Genomic DNA, 20028 nt, shown 5'->3' with positions numbered 1-20028 from the left:
TTTAACACTGGACTTATTTTTCTATGGAGGTTTGAACTAGAGTGTGTAAATAGGAGATTTTTTATTTAAATTGTAATGCCTGACTGGGAAAATTGTGTAATAATAATAATTAATAATTCCTTACATTTATTAGCACTTTTCTGGACACTTAAAGCGCTTTGCACAATAAGGAGAATCTCCTCATCCACCACCGGTGTGCAGCATCCACCTGAAAGACACAATGGCAGCCATTTTGCGCCAGACCGCACACCACACACCAGCTATAAAGTGTGTAATGAGGGGTTTTATAGTATTAACATGTCTATATTAACTGTAAAAAATAAAGCTGACTACTTCATGGATTTCACCTATTGCAGGTTATTTTTAAAACGTAACTCCTAAGAATAACGAGGGACCATTATATTGCAAAATTTCTGTTTTACAATATATTTTTTCACTCAGCGCAAAAATTTATTCAATGTGACTTGGGTGACACGTTTGTACAACTTAAAACTATACTGTATAAAGTTTGTAAGCAGAAGAGCCTTCTTTCAAAAACATTCAGTTGAATCTTACCAAACCAATTAGGTTTTGTTTCAGAAAATCTATTTTAATTCTGTTACTGTATTCTGAACCACAGCCAGCAGTCAAGCAACTGTTTGATTAAACCACAAAATATTAATCATCTCGGGTTAACAAAGCTCTCTTGAGTTTGTTGTAGCCCTCAAAGCACAAACGTTGCGCAAACACTTCAATGTTTTAGAGACAGATGGGTTTCTGTTGAATGTGAAATCGTAGGAAACGTGTTTAGTATCCGTACTTCTCGATTTCAAAACAGACACATGAAAGACTTGTGCAATGTTAGGAATTGATCCGAGTATATTTTGGGCATCATTCATTGAATTTAAATGAGAATTATTTAATTTATTTGCATTATGTTGGACTGACATCCCTGCAAACGCACTTTGAAACCACTAAAATGAATTTCAACATACGTTTGACTGCTGTTTCTAGGCTAAAATAAATGTTGCCGCACAGTATGATGCCTATGATTACAGCAACATAATATCAACAAATTATCAATATAAATAAAACAACTACTACTAAGAAGTAGCAATAATTGGTTTATGGAAGGTGTTAAGATAAAACTTCTCATAGATGTGTAATGTGCAAGGCCTTTATGTGAAATGTGCAACAAACCGTACCCCAAATAATGTAATTAAGATTCACAAAAATGTAGACAGTACAGTGGATTTGTCATCGAAAACATGCAATGTAAAGTACCTAGAGCAAGGTGTTTTATGTTTTACAAAATTGTAGCTTGAGGCATCTTTTCCCAATGAGCCTGATTTGGAAAATGCACTGTTGTTTCGCTAATTCAAGTGCAAATTTAGTTTTTTTTTGTTTTTTTTTTCATATAACGAAATCAAATCAGCATTCCGTGGGTGTGGCCAATTTAATTAAAACTTTCACATGGGTGTGATCAATTCAAATTAAATTAAAATCAACAATATGAGTATCACCAATTCAATTCACAACTATTGTGGGTGTGGTCAATTTAATTTAAAATCAAATAAACATCTTGTGGATGTGGTCAATTCTATTAAAATTCAAACCAACATCGTGTGGGTGTGTCCAGTTCAATTTAAATGTTTGTAGGTGTGGTCAATTTAACTGAATCAGCTCTATGTGAGTGTAGTCAATTAAATTTAAAAGCACATCTTGTGAGTGTGGCCAATTTAATTTAAAATCAAATCAGCACTGTGTGTGATTTGATTTTCACACACATATGGGTGTGGTCAGTTTATCTTAAAGACAAATCATCACCATGTAGGTGTAGCCAGTACAAATCAAATCAACACCATGTTGGTCTGGCCATTACATCTCACATCATGTGGGTGTGGCCCGTACAAAGACTATAGAATACATAAGACATGTCACTTGTATAGTTTTGAATAGGGAATGTGAATGAAGCCCCGCCTACTTTTACAGAAGCCAACTAACAATTGCTACAGACTAGGGATGCTCAAAATAATCGATTAACCGTTAACCGAAAGGGTGCGTTTGTAACTGATTAATGCTATCAGTTAAACGATTAAAAATATTATTTTATATATTTTTATTTTGGCTGCATAAGGGGCCGATTGAATGCACCTTTGCGTTAAGAAGGGCATCTTTTGCACGCGGCTCATCCCTGAGCAGCAGTTTGTGTTGTCAAGACAACTACAGAGAACTTTTAAAGAGCTTGGTTTCCGCTACATTCATTCTTTCATGGCGGGATGCATTTTGGTTCACATTACCCATTCATTCAGTCATTGTTGTTGTTTTTAATAGCGGATCATAATCGCACCAAAACGTATTAAAAGGCAAGTGAATTATAACAGTGCAAACTTTTCTGTAACCCTGTTTAACCCTTTGTCGTTACGTGCTGACTGACTGACTGACAGGTGCGCGATGCGTGAGGCCAGCCAACACGCAGAAGCTTTCAGTTAAGATGAACAAAGTTTCTATAGTTATAGGCTACTTTATTTATAGATAAATTATGACTTTAATCACTCTATATTGCTGGAGTTCATAACTGTTTCGCTATACTTCAGGACGCATTAACACCGCTCTGAAGGTCTAATCGCTGTTTTGTTATCCAGAGCTGTATGAATGTACAAATCTTGAATATCACAATATTATTAAATAATACAATTGTAACAACACAGACAGCAACACTTTTGCACAATCGATACCCAGCTGATTCAGTCGTTTCATAAGAGGACCACGCTTTTTCTCTTCCTTTTTCCTTGTCAACATTAAGGCAGTGAGATGCGCCTTGTTTTCGGCCCCTTGTTCAACTGCAAGACATGCTTAATTTGCAGGACGATAACGTATAACCTGTGTCTACAGACACATTTGCCAAAGAAGCAAAATGGAAGAAGAATATTGCTGTTTGATTGAGTCGTGTATGCTAAACCAGCGCTGATGTTGACCTGGATCTGCGTCATAAACGCAACAAATAGGCTTTACCTTTTATTTTACAGCATATAAAGCATGTATGCACATTAATGCAATATCATATTTAAACAACAAAACTGTTTACAAAAAGTCAACATATGCGTGCGTTGTTGTTGTCTTTTTATCACGTAGCGCGTGCACTTGAACCACGAGGGAGAGAGAGGAAACCATATATCAAGACATAATCTTTAAAATAATGATTTCTATTAAAAATGTAAAAAGGTTTTGTGATTTATAATAATAACAGCGGGGCATTAAATAAAGGCATATTTTCCGTGGAGCGGGCGATTTGAGGAAGTCTGCAATTTTTATTTGACGGAAGAAAAAAACATATGATTGGAAAAAAACAGCCTATGCCGGTTATTAAAAAGAATCAGTCAGTATTTTCGTTATGTAATATAAATTAATAATTTAAATGAAAATAATTTAGGGCAGTCCTATTTATTTTATTCATTTTATTTAGTTTATTCTGTTCTTCCGTGCTAAACACTGCAGGTGCGTGAAAATGCTTTGTTGTATTGTTCTATGATTAATATGCTAGCATATAAAAATAAATCAGTATTTTAAAATGCAATATTTAATGTGTCAGACACAAAATAGACACGTCAATTTGTTTAATTTAAATTAATAGTAATCTGACCAGTTGACCGTTAATAACCGATTAATGAGCGGCGGTTGTCGGTTAGCAAAATTAACCGAAATGAGCATCCCTACTACAGACTGATGATTCTCCGGGGGAGAAACTTAGACCAGACATGTGCTTTTACGACAGTCTGGTGGTCAACAAACACACTGGAATATCAGCAACTTGCTTCACAGACATAAGTGATATATTCACATAAAGCTTGAAATCTGTACTTTTAAATTAACCAAGTGCACTTTGATTTTGTAATTTGTATAAAACAAACGTACAGTACAGTCCGTCCTGGCAAAAGCACATCACTTGACAGCAAGCACCCAAACAGCAACAAACTTGTAAACAAAGGGTCAATTACATTTCTGGAGGAGATTCAACATCAAGACCAAACTGTGAATTACTGTACTTCAGAAGAGCAGTGCGATCCAACGATCATTATCCAGAGGTTGATAACAAGTAAGACGGCCATAAATTAAGTTGGTGTCGTGATCTCTTTCTTTTCGAGTGTGCCAATTTTGTTTGATTTAGACATATAGAAACTAAACCTATAAGACAATTGTTGTTTAGGTTTATTGGTGATTCCAAATCTGTATCGTAATTGTAAGCTTGGCAAACAATTTTGAAGAATTTGATGTTTTCCCATTAAAATCCCCGAATGAGGCATAAAATGCCCGAGAGGCATTTCAGAGATGGCCCCGGAGCGTAATAACTTGCCTTAAAGGGACTTTGGTACAGGTCAGAATTAGTATGCTTGTTCATTTTTTAATGTATATAAATGTTGTACTGGTACAACTCAAAACAGCTTTGGGTGTGGTCAATTTAACTTAAATTCAAATCAACATCAAGTGGGTGTGGCCATTGAAACTCAAATCAACATCATGTTGGTCTGGCCATTATAACTTAATTTGACAACAAGTGGGTGTGGCCAGTACAACTCCAATCAACATCATGTTGGTCTGGCCATTATAACTCCATTTAACAACAAGTGGGTTTGGCCAGTACAACTCAAATCAACAACATGTGAGTGTGTCCATTACAAATCAACCCAACACCATGTGGGTATGGCCAGTACAACTCAAATCAACACCATGTGGGTGTGGCCTATACAACTCAAATCAACACCATGTGGGTGTGGCTGGTACAACTCAAATTAACATCATGTGGGTTTGGCCAGTTCAATTTGAATGAACATCATGTGGGTGTGGTCAGTACAACTCAAATCAACACCATGTGGGTGTGGCCAGTACAACTCCAATCAACACCATGTGGGTGTGGCCAGTACAACTCAAATCAACACCATGTGGTTGTGGCCAGTACAACTCAAATCAACACCATGTGGGTGTGGCCAGTACAACTCAAATCAACACCATGTGGGTGTGGCCTATACAACTCAAATTAACATCATGTAGGTGTGGCCGGTACAACTCAAATTAACATCATGTGGGTGTGGCCAGTTCAATTTAAATGAACATCATGTGGGTGTGGTCAGTACAACTCAAATCAACACCATGTGGGTGTGGCCAGTACAACTCAAATCAACACCATGTGGGTGAGGCCAGTACAACTCAAATCAACACCATGTGGTTGTGGCCAGTACAACTCAAATCAACACCATGTGGGTGTGGCCAGTACAACTCAAATCAACACCATGTGGGTGTGGCCTATACAACTCAAATTAACATCATGTAGGTGTGGCCGGTACAACTCAAATTAACATCATGTGGGTGTGGCCAGTTCAATTTAAATGAACATCATGTGGGTGTGGTCAGTACAACTCAAATCAACACCATGTGGGTGTGGCCAGTACAACTCAAATCAACACCATGTGGATGTGGCCAGTACAACTCAAATCAACACCATGTGGGTGTGGACAGTACAACTCAAATCAACACCATGTGGGTGTGGCCAGTACAACTCAAATCAACACCATGTGGGTGTGGCCAGTACAACTCAAATCAACACCATGTGGGTGTGGACAGTACAACTCAAATCAACACCATGTGGGTGTGGCCAGTACAACTCAAATCAACACCATGTGGGTGTGGCCAGTACAACTCAAATTAACAATGTGGGTGTGGCCAGTTCAATTTAAATGATCATCATGTGGGTGTGGTCAGTACAACTCAAATCAACATAATGTAGGTGTGGTCAATTTTATTTAAAAACAAATTAACAATGTGGGTGTGGCCCGTTTAAATTAATGTCAAATCATCCCGTTAGTATGGCCAGTTTACTTCAAATTCACACTCCTTATTTAACATGGAACAAATCTTTACAGTCAGAATTGTTCACCAAAAAAGGTGACTCAAGGACTCAAAGGTGACTTCATTTAGCAGAACAAAATGATAGATAATTTCTGAAATGGTCTGAAAATTCCAGGACTTTAGTATCCAGGACAGTGATGCTCCAGCAATGCTGATGCTATTGTAAGCATTTCTGAGATCCAGATGCTGCAGTAATTTATAGTAAGTGAATTGTCTTATGTGCAGTCAGATCACAGCAAGGTACAAAAACTGATTCGTATGCTAACTCGAGCTAATTAGCGCCCTCTTGTTTTTACTAAAATGGGCTCAAATGCAAATGTTGAGTGGAGTTAATTCTGGTCAAAAGCCACTTGCTGGTAAAACCGAGAGGCTAAGCATGCATATGCTACACTGAGCTCAAACCAACAGAGTTTTATATTGGACTGAATTCATTCAGACAGCTCAAGACTCACTCTTCATGCCAGAAAAGCCATGCTGCTATTGGGGAAAAGGGCCGAAAAACTCAAATAATACATTGAACTCCCAAAATGAGAGACAACAATTAAGTCACAAAAATGTGCACCAATAATAATAACAATGATAATAATAATAATAATGAGCAAACTGAGCATGTTAGAAATTTTCTTTTTTTTTAATAATAGCCTTGTACCTAAGGCTTTTCAGCTTTTTCATTTAGTTTGAGTGCATTGGATGATTTTTGTGTTTATCTTTATGAATCCTTTATCCAAAGTGCACAAACACCTTACCTTGCTGATTTATTTACAGTATGTCTGCTGAACTGTGTTGAAATGTAACTTTTTATCTAACAATTAATAGTTTTTACATATTATATAATATTATTTCATGTATTATTATGCATTTTACGCAATATTGAAGGAAATAACTTTTTTATTTTGCTAACAAACAGGAAAGAATTGCTTGATGGATGGATGGATGGATGGATGGATGGATGGATGAATGGACAGGTGGACGAAGGTAATGACATCAAAATGGATGAAATGACTGAATGAAGGATGGAATGACACATGGTTGAATGAAATGACGCATGGATGAAGCGAATGACAGAATGATGAATGGATGGATAGATAGATGGATGGAATGATTGCTGAAACGACAGATGGAATGACAAATGGAATGACGGGTGGATGAAATGACAGATGAAAATAATGACGATTGGATGGATGGATGGATGGATGGATGAACAGATGGAATGATGCATGGATGGATGGAATGATGGATAGATGGAATTACATATGGATGGAATGATTGATGGAAAGATAAATGGCTGAATGGATGGATGGTCCATTCATGGATCCATTCATGGATGGAATGATGGATGGATGGAATGACGCAGGAATGGATGAATGCATGGATAGATGAATGGATGGAATGACAGATGGATGAAATGAGGGATGGATGGATGGATGGATGGATGGATGGATGGATGGATAAACAAATGGAATGGTGAGTAGAAGGAAAGACAGATGGATGGAATGGCATATACTATAGATGGGATGATGGATGGATGGATAGATGGACAAACGGAATGATGGACGGATGGAAAGATGAATGGATGAAATGACAGATGGAGGAATGGATGGATAAATGGAATAATGGACATATGAAATGACAGATGGATGGATTGATGGATTGATGGAGGACATGGATGGATGGAATTATTTAAATTTTACCTCAAACATGCATTAAAAAATGTAATGTTTACATTAAAACACATTTGTGTTTAAAAATGTAGACTATGTGAATTACCAAAATACAATAATCTTTACCGAATCGCTGATCTGTCATAATAGTTACAGGTAATTTACAACAGAATGACCATTTAAACAAACAGAATGTCAGGGTTATTAACAGACCACTGATTGACTTTACAAGTTTTTCAACACTTTTTTTTAGGGTCACAAGTTCAAATCGCAAAAAACATACAAAGGAAAAAGCATTGCTTCAATGCACTGCGTGTGCTTGTGTAAGTATAAATGTTTAAACAGCACACCCACCAGCCCATCAATTAAAGCCCATATTATAGAAATAGGTCCAGACAGAATATGACTGCATAAACAAATACACGGTGGATAATGAAGACATAACTCAACAACAATTCCTCCACAGTGCCAGAAATGCAGCATGTACAGATATTTATAACTTATGTCACTTACAGCAGCAAAAAAAGTTACACAGTCCCTGTAAAAAGCCCTACCAAATGACTAATAATAAAGTAGCTTTGTCTAGTCATGCAAAACACTGTCACCAGTCACTTAAAGAGACAGTACACCAACAAAAAAATACACACACTTAAGACCATCATCTAGAAAAAAACTAGATACTGAAGAACATCATAATCTTATCTTTAAAGAAAATAAGATACAATATATTTTTTGTCTGCTATAAAGCGTTAGGTTTCAAAGGTTTAGATTAAGCTGCCATTCCTTGAAACATTGTTCTTAAACTACCAGAACTTTTTAATCACAATTATTTATCACTTATTTGTTAGTTATGGTGCTAATTTTTTGAAAACTAATACTTATTGTTTCAGCAGATGTTTCAGCAGCTTAACTGGAGTCCACCTGTGGTAAATTCAGTTGATTGGACATAATTTGAAAAGGCATATACCTGTTTATATAAGTTCCCAGGGTTTACAGTGCACACCAAAGCACAAACCAAGCATGAAGACAAAGGAATTGTCTGTAGACCTCCAAAACAGGATCGTCTTGAGGTACAAATCTGAGGAAGGTTACCGAAAAATTTCTGCTGCTCTGAAAGTTCCAATGAGCACAGTGGCCTCCATCATCTGTAAGTAGAAGATGTTTGGAACCATCAAGACTCTTCCTAGAGCTGGCCGGCCATCTAAGCTGAGTGATCGAGGGAGAAGGGCCTTAGTCAGGGAGGCGATCAATAACCTGATCGTCACTCTGTCTGAGCTCTAGCGGTTCCTCTGTGGAATGAGAACCTTACAGAAGGACAACCAACTGTGCAGCAATCCCCTTATAAGGCCTGTATGGTAGAGTGGCCAGAAGGAAGCTACTCCACACCCGGAATTGGCCAAAAGGCATCTAAAGGACTCTCAGACCATAAGAAGCAAAACTCTCTGGTCCGATGAGACTAAAATTGAACTCTTTGGAGTGAATGCAAGGCGTTACGTTTGGAGAAAACCAGGCACCGCTCACCACCAGGCTAATACCCTACAGTAAAGCATGGTGGTGGCAGCATCATGCTGTGGGGATGTTTTTCAGCAGCAGGAACTGGAAGACTAGTGAGGACAGAGTGAAAGATGAATGCAGCAATGTACAGAAACATCCTAAATGAAAACCTGCTTCAGAGTGCTCTTGACCTCTCTAGACTGGGGCGACAGTTCATCTTGAGTGGCCCAGCCAGAGCCCAGACCTGAATCCTATTGAACATCTCTAGAGAGATCTGAAAATAGCTGTATACTGTCGCTTCCCATCTAACCTGATAGAGCTTAAGAGGTGCTTCAAAGAGGGATGAGCAAAAATTCCCAAAAACAGGTGGGCCAAGCTTGTGGCATCATATTTAAAATGACTTGAGGCTGTAATTGCTGCCAAATGTGCATCAACAAAGAATTGAGCAAAGGCTGTGAATACTGATGTACATGCATGATGTAATAATTTGCAAAAATTAAAAAAAATAATAATAATAATTTTCCCCATTGTCATTATGGGGTATTGTGTGTCGAATTTTCAAGAAATAAACTAAATTAATCCATTTTGGAATAAGGCTATAACATAAAAATGTTGAAAAAGTGAAGTGATATGAATACTTTCCAGATGCACTGTGCGTGTGTGTGTGTGTGTGTGTGTGTGTGTGTGTATATAATATTTAGATAAATAACCCTAATCCTCCTTATTAATCAAGACTGACTTTCTAATATTAATTTCCCCTTCCACAATGTTCTTCATGGGGAAATGATCATTTCTCTATTGTCAGATGTTTCCCCGCAGTCGTGTGTGTTTTACCAGCGGTATGTAAACACTATTTTCTCCTGTTCCCAGAAGCGTGAGGATTGATTATTAGTCTCATTGTTTGATAACAAACATCCTCATCTTTGTTATTCCAGGTTCAACAAGCACGTGGTGAATGGCGCGTGAGTTCAACCCAAACCCGTCAAAGACAAAAACAGTCTGGAAATGTCAGAAACAGAGGTGTAAACTCAGTTTCTCATGTCTTTCAATCCCTTTTTCTTTGTCTGAGGAAAACAAAACACAAAACAGTCAGATTCGAGCAGGTTTTATGAGGATATGTTTCATGTGTCAGACATTGCGACTGCACCAATGACTCAGACAAGCTCATTTTAAAGCACAGCAGCAAAGAGGAGACGCAGATATAATGGAATATATGTTCTACACAAGAGTCCTTCATGAATGGTGCAACAGAAGAGTGTGCTATGAGAACAGAACAGGTCTGTGAAGCAGAAATAGAAGTAACTGAGTCTGAGGCCAAATTTGAGGTCAGATCTCTAAGCAGCCATGCAAGAATAGCATTTACAGCAATGAAATAAAAATTAAATCTACATGTTAAAGTCAGAATTATTAGCCCCCCTGTATATTTACTTCACCAATATCTGTTTAACGAAATAAAATGTTTTCAACGCACTTCTAAACATAATAGTTCTAATAACTCATTTCTAATAACTGATTTATTTTATTTTGCCATGATCAGGGTACGTAATATTTTACTAGATATTCTTCAAGATACTAGTATTCAGCTTGAAGTGACATTTAAAGGCTTAACTAGGTTAATTAGGCAAGTTAGGCTAATTCGGCAAATCATAGAATAATGATGGTTGGTTTTGTAGACAATCGAAAAAGATTATTGCTTGAGGAGGCTAATAATATTGACCTTTAAATGGTTTTTAAAAAATGTAAACTGCTTTTATTCAAGCCAAAACAAAACAAATAAGACTTTCTCCAGAAGCAAAAATATTATAGGAAAATGCAGTAAAAGATTCTTTGCTCTGTTAAGTGAAGTTTCACAAACTGTTTTCAAGAGGAGCATGTTATATGATTGATCGTGCCTGGTCTCTCATCTTTAATCATTAGTAAGCCAATCAGATCATTCCAGCCTCACTATAAATTGCCCGACTAGCATTACTCTCTTTTCTTTATTTTTTGAAGAATCCCCCATCCACCCCATCTCCTCCTTTCCTCCTTTACCAGGAATCTCTTGAGAACTACCTTTCTGTCTTTTCACCTTACATGCTCATTGACTAGGTGGGAGTATATTATAGGCGGGAGTATATTTAAAATAAGTATATTTTTTTCTATTAATAAAAAACATATATGAATTTTGCCTGAATGCTGCATATTTATAGTTATTAATTAAATAAATAAATTAATTTATAGTTTTGATATTAGGTAGAATTAGAAATGGATAATAAGACGATGCAGAATATGTACTTTATATGCAGGCCTACTAAAAAGCAATCAACATCTTAATAATTGGCAAATTATTTAACAGTGAAGCTGAAACTAATCTAGATGTACCTTCTTTTCTATTTCTGTGAATGGCTTTAGCATTTCTTGACATTGTAAAAAAGTACTAAAGTAACAAACTTTACTTTGCTGCATTTTTTACATTATAATATTAATAATAATAATCGTCATCATCATGTTTGTACATTTTTACTACATTTATTTTAGTTTTTGTGTTATAAATCATTCTAATAAAGAAAGCTTTTTATATATTTGTTTGTTTTTCATCTACATAGGGGTGTAACCCCGGAGTGCAGGCCAAATTTTCTCCATAGGCCCTTACCAATCATGGCCTCCCAGTCATCACCTTCCACCAAACTGGCTTTATCATCGTCTCTCCACTCCCCCAATAGCTGGTATGTGGCGAGTGTACTGGCGCCGTTGTCCTGTGACTGCCCTCGCATCATCCAAGTGGATGCTGCACACTGGTTGTGGTGTGGAGAGACCCCCCTAATGATTTTAAAGCGCTTTGGGTGTATTTTGGTTTTGTGGGTCTCCAACAGCAGCTGATATGCATGCAAGGTCAAAAAACACTTTCATTGTCTTATAATATGCATTTATTTTAACCTAATTATCCCAATGACTCCCATATGATTTGTTGAGTCGATTCATTTGTTCCCAAACCCCTCCTTTGCGTGAGGCTAATCTGCTAAGATTGGTCTGATGACGCAGTCTGTTGTGATTGGTCGAGTGGGTTCAGTGCGAGACAGAGAGAAACGCATACCACAGTAATGAAGTAGCACAGAGTATGTCTTAAACCTAACCCCCAAAGTAATAACAATGACACACATTCAGTATTAATCTACACAGTGGTAAAAGATAAACTATTTTGAAAACTGACCACGTGTGAGGAACAGCTGATGGTGGCCTTAGCAAAAACAAACGGCAGAGGATTGCGAGTTCAGAAACGTATTTAAATCGGTAAAGGAAGTAGCACACATCGCATTTTCAATGTGGTTAAATCGTAATAAGTGAAAAGCCCCATAAAGATTTAACCTGAGAGATACAAAACACGCACTGATCTATAGATAAGTGATTACAAGCCGCATGAGGCAACTTATAACAATCAATTAAACACATATTTTGCAAACTACAGAAGCAGAGGCAACAATTCTATTTACACTTACATGTTATGATCCAGAAACGTCTCTTTGAACTAAAACTATTACTGACAAAGTCACTGTCAAAGTCTCATATATAATAGTCTTTGCTGCTCTTTAATAGCAAATGGCCAACGAATCCCACATTGCAGCGTAGGTAATTGTATCAATCATCAGAAAAATGGAACAAAAACTAGGTTGGCTATACTGTAGTACTGTTCTTTGATCATCTATTCCCCACAGCAAAATCTCCATCTGTCAGCAATGATAATCTTTGTGTCCTGATCAGTCCCATGATCCCCTATCCTTCGCTAGTGTCTGAAGAGAAAGGCACATTTCGTTTTATCGGATTCGTTTTATAATTTCCTTAAAAGTCCAATAGTTTTAAACACGGTGCACTTTCAGATTTAAACCTCAGCTGTATGTTTTCATTCGTCAGCTGACAAAATAAAAAAATACTTTAATGAAATCCAAAATGCCCACCATTCTTCAAATTGCAGGTGCATTTTCTTTTGCCTCCAGTGTCTCACCTTGATATTAAACACAAGTTGTGTTTTATAGACCATGTGGACAGAATAACGGTTAACATGTAAACTAAAAGTGGGCTGTAATATCATGGACATTGCGTTGTGCTGCATGAGACGGGGTTTGTGTCAGAAATGGCTCCTCCGCTGGGGGTCAAATCAGCACATTTCCCAGCTCCAGTTTCCTGTCATCAGAAGCGCTGCTGTTTCACATCAAACCATAACACAATCTGACAGCAAAGACAAGAGCAGACACTTTGAGGAGCACGGGGTCAGGACAGACAGAGGAGACAAGAGATGATCAATCCTCAGTGGACTGATCCAGCTTCTGGAAACACCGCACACACACATTCACACCAAGCCTGAGCAATAGATCAATCAATAAAATAATTTAATAAGAATATTTTTGATTAAATACATGAATGAATGAATGAATGAATGAATGAATGAATGAAAGAAATAGATATTTTTATGGATGAATGCATGAAATAGAAAATTAAATGAATAAATAAATACATGAATGAACTAATAAATGCATGCATACGTGCATGAATGAATCTATGAATTTAACAAACACATGAATGAATGAATGAATGAATGAATGAATGAAATACAAAATTAAATGAATAATAGAAATAGATAATTAAATAAATAAATACATGATTGAATAAAACAAAAATACATAAATACACAATTAAATAAAAATTATTTTAATTTATGAATCAACGAATGAAATGAATAATTAAATGAATAAATATGTAAATGAATGAAAGAATGAATAAATAAAAGAAAAAGACAAATACACAATAAAACACAAAAAATAAATTAAAGGAATGAAACAAACACATGAATGAATGAATGAATGAATGAATAAATGAATGAATGAATGATCAAATGAAATAGATAAGTAAATGAATAAATAAATGAATAAAAAAATGCATAAATACACAACAATAAAATAAAATAATATATATATACATATATATATATATATATATATATATATATATATATATATATATATATATATATATACACATACACACACACACACACACAAACTATATATATATATATATATATATAAATATATATATATATATATATATATATATATATATATATATATATATATATATATATATATATATATATATGGCTTAAAGGGGCTAATAATTTTGACCTTCAAATATTGTTTAAAAAATTTTAAACTGATTTTATTCTAGCCAAATTAAAAATACCTTCTCCAGAAGAAAAAAATTATCAGACATACTGTGAAAATGTCCTTGGTCTGTTAAACATTGTTTATGAAATATTTAAAAAAGAAACAAATTCAAAGGGGGGCTAAAAATTCGGACTTCAACTGTACATGCTTCTATATCAAACATGTACACTTTAATGAACAGTACCAGTTCACCAAAAAATAATATGCACTATAATCACTGCATCAAATTGAGAATCACAATGCCTCGAATCGTGAGCCTGTTCATCAGAATCAAATAGAATTGGGAAATCTGAATCGAAACCCAGCCAAAGTCACTGCAATATTGCAGCTCATTGGAATTCTGAGCTGCTTCTGATCCTGACCTTTTTCACTGTAATTAACTTAACCTTATTTTTACAACAATGCAGAGAGTCTGTCATCATTTAATGAAGTCCCCTGGGCTGCAAATCTGGGTTCAGCCAGACACTCCAGTGCTCTTTCAGTGCAGATTCACTGAATGTGGAGGAGATGGAGAGCACTTAAAGCCCTCTGAGGACAGGCACACACAGACACACACAGTCAAATCACTGCATGTCAGTAATGTGTAAAGCAATGTTTTAGGTTCAAGCTCTATTGACAGCATGTATTCCAATATACTGACCACAGAAGATCATCTCATTCTTATATATATATATATATATATATATATATATATATATATATATATATATATATATATATATATATTAATTAATTAATTGTAATTAAAGACCTACACTACAAGTCAAAAGTAGTACTAGACTAATGCTACTTTTTTATTTTTAGAGTAATGACAACTAAATATTTGGTTTCAGACATTTCCAAACATTTTATACTTACTTACATTTCTTTCTTATTCCCACGACCATTTATACTGAAGCAGATATTTATGTTGTTGTTTCGTAAGATCAAATTTTTAAGAGGTGGATCGTTAGCCTAATGTTCAACCCCTAACCTGGAGGACCAGGACATACACACAAATTTTGGCTTATACAAATCATCTATTGCGTACGTCTTTGGACTGTGTGGGAAACTGGAGCACCCAGAGAAAACCCACATGAAACTGCATTGCATTGCCTTGTACTTATACATGTGTAATGACAATGAAACATGCAAACTCCACACAGATGTGCCAACTGACCCAGCCAAACCAGCGACCATCTTTTTGTTAGGTGACAGCACAAGCCACTGTGCCACCGTGCCACCCCTTCCAGACATTTTATACCATCTCAAAATCAATCTTGTACTTTTGATTCAGTAATGTGTAGTTCAGTAATTCAGTATAGGGGCGAATAAGCCTAACTCAAGCAATATGCATGTTCGAATACAATACAATACATATATATATTGTGCAAAAAACAACAAAACAAAAAGAATATATGGGCTAAATATTTCATCAAAAAAAGCCATATTCTCTTGTTTAAAAACTTTTAAACAAAAGAAAAAAAATATTTACTGTAGTAAAAAGCTGACTCGCCTCAATAAATATTTTATTTTTTTATTCTTTTAATATTTTTTTTAATTTTACAATTCATTTTAATTTCATTTCATTTTATTTTATTTTATTTTATTTTTTATTTTATTCAATAGCTTTCACTACCTGTTTGGTTTAGTTTACTTTGGTTTTATTTTTTATGTATATTTATTTATTTATTTATTTTAAAATTTTATTTAATTCAGTTTAATTTAATTAAGCCGTTTTAATTTATTATTATTATTATTATTACTATTATTATTATTAGTATTATTATTATTTTATTATTATTATTATTTTATCAATAGCTTCCACTACCTGTTTGGTTAGATTAGTTTTATTTATTTAGTTATTTATTTAATTCAGTTTAATTTAATTTAATACATTTTCAATAGTAATAATCAATGGTAAAAATTAATAGCTTCCACTATTATTTTACTGTAGTCAAAGTCTATAGAATGATCAAGATATGTCACACGCCCACTAGTACAGGAGCCAATCATTGATCGCTTATACGGTGAATAATTCCTGCCTTCTAGTACAGGAGCCAATCATCAATCACTATATGATAATGATACTTCGGGGGAGGGGCTCAAATCAGAATATCTTCTGTCCAATCTAAAAAAAGGAAAATGAAGAAAACAATTGTTTTTCCATTTTTCATTTGCTCACAAAAAAATGGGAAAAAAAGAGATTTTGGCTTGATTTTCGTTTTTTTTTTTCATTTAGGGTAGGAAAATAGAAAAACGACTTTAAAATTTATTATACACATGTAGGCGGTGCTGAAACGCCCATTTCCCTCTGATTGGTCAACCAAATCTGAGCTTGTGACTTAGACCTCAAAATAAGAGCCCTGTGTGGACCAGTTTTATTTTGTTGGTGACTCCTAATATGAAATTCAATCGTAAGCTTGGGAAACAGTTTTGGAGAATTTGATGCGTTACCATTCAAACAGAATGCCCGAGCAAACTGCCTGAGGGGTGTTTCAAAGATAACCGCACAATGAATTGACTTGACTTAAAAGGACGTTTCTTTAGTTTTGTAGATATGCAATTAAAACCGACACTGATACCACTTTTAAATTGATTTTAAAACATTTTATGTTTTAATAAACAAGTTCTTCTACTGTGTAACTTGAACTTTAATGAATTGTTTCAATTAACTAATTTAATTAATTTTATATTTTCAAACATTAAGCATTTCCTTCTTTTTATACATTATCTTGCCTCAATTAATTAAACACAAAGGGTTATTCTTAATATATCAAACCTGACCATCCATTTAACAGCCAGACATTGACTTTAAACACTTAATAAAGCCCCTAGTGTTAAAGCTCTTTTATTTACAGCAGATCTCCTGGTCTTTATGTTTTGTCCCTCGGTCTCTCACTCTCAAAGTGTGACATGTTTGAGATTTTCCAGCCATTGCGTTTGCTCTAATGAAAAGCGTTCTGCACCATTCCACTTTATTTCCAGTCTCTTTCACCTTCTCCACCCTCCTCGCCTGCTCCTCACAACAATAAAAAGAGCAAGGTAATTCTCATAAACGCACAAGTATACATCGGGGAGGACTATTCTAATTTATGTGAAATTAATTGAGGAAAGTAGGCTTCTTCATGCTATGCTCATTTAGGAAGGCGTAATTAAACTTGCAGGGAAAATAATGATGCGGGGAAAAAAGAAATAAATAATGGGGGCAGTCAGCCAGTGAACGGCACAAAAACTGATGGCTGGCAGGAAAAAAAAAACATACAGCATTATTACATTATATTACCAAAAAACAAATGTTTTTTTTTTTTATTATTAAATTTAGGCCTCCTTTTATTACAAAAATCTAATATTGCAATATTTTGTTTTTATGTTGCGATATTTTACGTATTTTATTAAAGGTTTATAAACATCGGTTTATATTTTGAATCAAAATACTTCAGTGTCCTGTATTTTTGTATTTTGAAAATACTGTAAAATGCTTTGTAACCTGATGACATAAAAATGTGGCCTTTAATTGTGGTGTTTTTTTTTTTTTAGTTACTTGCCGAGGCTTAATGTTACAGTAAAAACTGATTCATATTGTAGAAGTTGATCAATGCTTAGAGTATGGATGGACATTATGCATTAAATGTAAAGAAAGTAACAGACAAATAGCAGGGGTAGATTCGGGAGCAAGTCAAAATAAGAGAGGAAAAAAGACAAACAACATTAAGTCCTTGTCAAGGTTCGGGAAGTATGAGGGAGTGAGGACTCAAATGCAACATGAGATGGCTTTTTATTAAATAAAAACAAAACAAAAAGTCAACAAAAACCACCACAAGGGGGAAAAACATAATTATAACACAAAAGGGTAAACAAACTTGGCTGGGCTGGCAAGACAGGACTGGAGCAGGAACACAGGGGAATATAGACAACGAACTGGCACAGGACAGCAGACATGAGGAGAATATAAGCAGAAATAAAATTAACACAAACAGGTGAACCTATTAAACTAATAATGGGTTAACAAGGAGGGTGGGACTAGACAATAGACAGGAGAGCACGACACATGTAAACATGCACCACATGCTAAACACAACAACAAAAGACGTGAGACACAAGTACAAGATGAATGAAAACACTCACAGTTTACTCACACAAGCAGCATGCATGTTTTATCCCAGCACTGACCGAAACCGAGACCAACTAGACTGAGATGCTGGGAATGAAACACCACGCTGCAGACAGACGAACGTGAACACCCGGACGAGAGCGCGCAAAAGCAAATACGCCCAGACCTCATGTGCCCGCATCAAGCAAGATCATGCACGATCCAAGCGCGCTCACAAATGGCGCTCATACAGAGACATACACAATGACAAAAGCGGTGCCTGACCCGAGAAAACTCAAGTCGAGCACAACACAAGACATGACAGGACTAGTGTCTGGACTCTGCCACAGAATTAACAAGACCAGAGTGGCAGAACCCTGACAGTCCTACGGTAGTGATACCTACAAAATTGGCCGTTTCAAATGCCAGTAGCTGATATGCAGGTGCTCTTTATAGTAAATTACAAGCTTTGACAGTTAATCAGTATGAGACAAAATATTTAATAATACTAATAATATTTATTTTTTTAAGGATATGTTGTTTTATGGAAGGTAATGGAAGGTAAATCCTGCCAATTTTAAATAAATCAAACATTGGAAATCAAAATGAAAATCAGATTAACAATTTAATTTTAAAACACTGTTCGCAAAATATCTGCCAAAATTAAAAACGAAAATGAGATTATTTAATTTTCATTTTGCGAAAAGTGTTTTAAAATGAAATTGTTAATCTGATTTTCATTTTCATTTGCAATGTTTATTAGATTTATTTAAAATTGGCAGGATTTACCTTCCATAGTTTTATATTGTGTATTAAAGAGTTAACTTGCAAAAAAACATGACTTTAGCTGTTTTCAGAAATTAAATCATTAAAAATCAAGGCATGATCAAATTTGATTTTGGTAAAATCAGCTTAATCTAGAAGGTTTTGCCTTTAATAAACCTTCTTCTAATACTAAATGATCAACTAGAATGCAAGTTATTATTGGTTGTTCCTAAACTTGGGTAGGCGACAAGATTGTGTCATGTCGTGTATTTATAAACTCCTTACTAACATCTATTAATGTAGAATTAATACTTAACAAATAATGAATTTACTATTTGCTAATGCCTAATAAATGATTTAGAGTGTGTTATTATATAGTATTACCAAATCATTTTGTGATATTCTCTCAAAATTCAAGTCAATTCTGGTTTATCATGGTGGTGGTGCTTTTTTTATCCTGTAATGCCCTAATCCTAAAGTGATTTTAACCCAAGCGGGGTATTGTGTCAACATGAGGGTTGCCTGTATAAGCATTATTGAGCCCCCCATTCACATTTCAAATGTTTTTTCAATGAGAACAGAGCGAGAAGCAGAGATCCTGTGGCTCACTTTTATTGCAGGTCCTCCGAGTCGAAGGCTTACAGACATCTTAAGACCTATATGTCACATTTCTGTGGGTAATTTTGACTTAAGAGTGGGGATTTTCTTTGGAAGAGCTGATAAATACGGAAGCGGCGGACGGATGTCTCTCTATCTGTCTGTTCTGAATTTCACAGCTCCAACCGTAAGCCCACATTAAAATGATAATGACTCATTTCCCCAGAGTTGCCAGAGATTCTCCCTCCAGCCGAAGCCCTGGATCTCCTGCTTAATATCCTGCGAGTGGTTTTCTCAGTGTGAAATGAAACGCCGAGATGGAGGATTAGCGCTGTTTAGGGACGTGTGTTATTTGGCC

General features: G+C 35.4%; 1 protein-coding gene across 6 annotated transcripts in view; it reads right to left on the bottom strand.

Moving 5' to 3' along the window:
- The window catches only part of LOC147833028 (uncharacterized), a 425349-nt gene that overhangs the window by 170028 nt on the left and 235293 nt on the right, over window positions 1–20028 (bottom strand). The window lies entirely within an intron of this gene.

Source organism: Danio rerio, chromosome 17, assembly GCF_052040795.2.
Source record: "Danio rerio strain M-AB ecotype USA chromosome 17, GRCz13ab, whole genome shotgun sequence".
Classification (NCBI taxonomy): Eukaryota; Metazoa; Chordata; class Actinopteri; order Cypriniformes; family Danionidae; genus Danio; species Danio rerio.
This window is presented reverse-complemented; position numbering and strand designations above follow the sequence as displayed.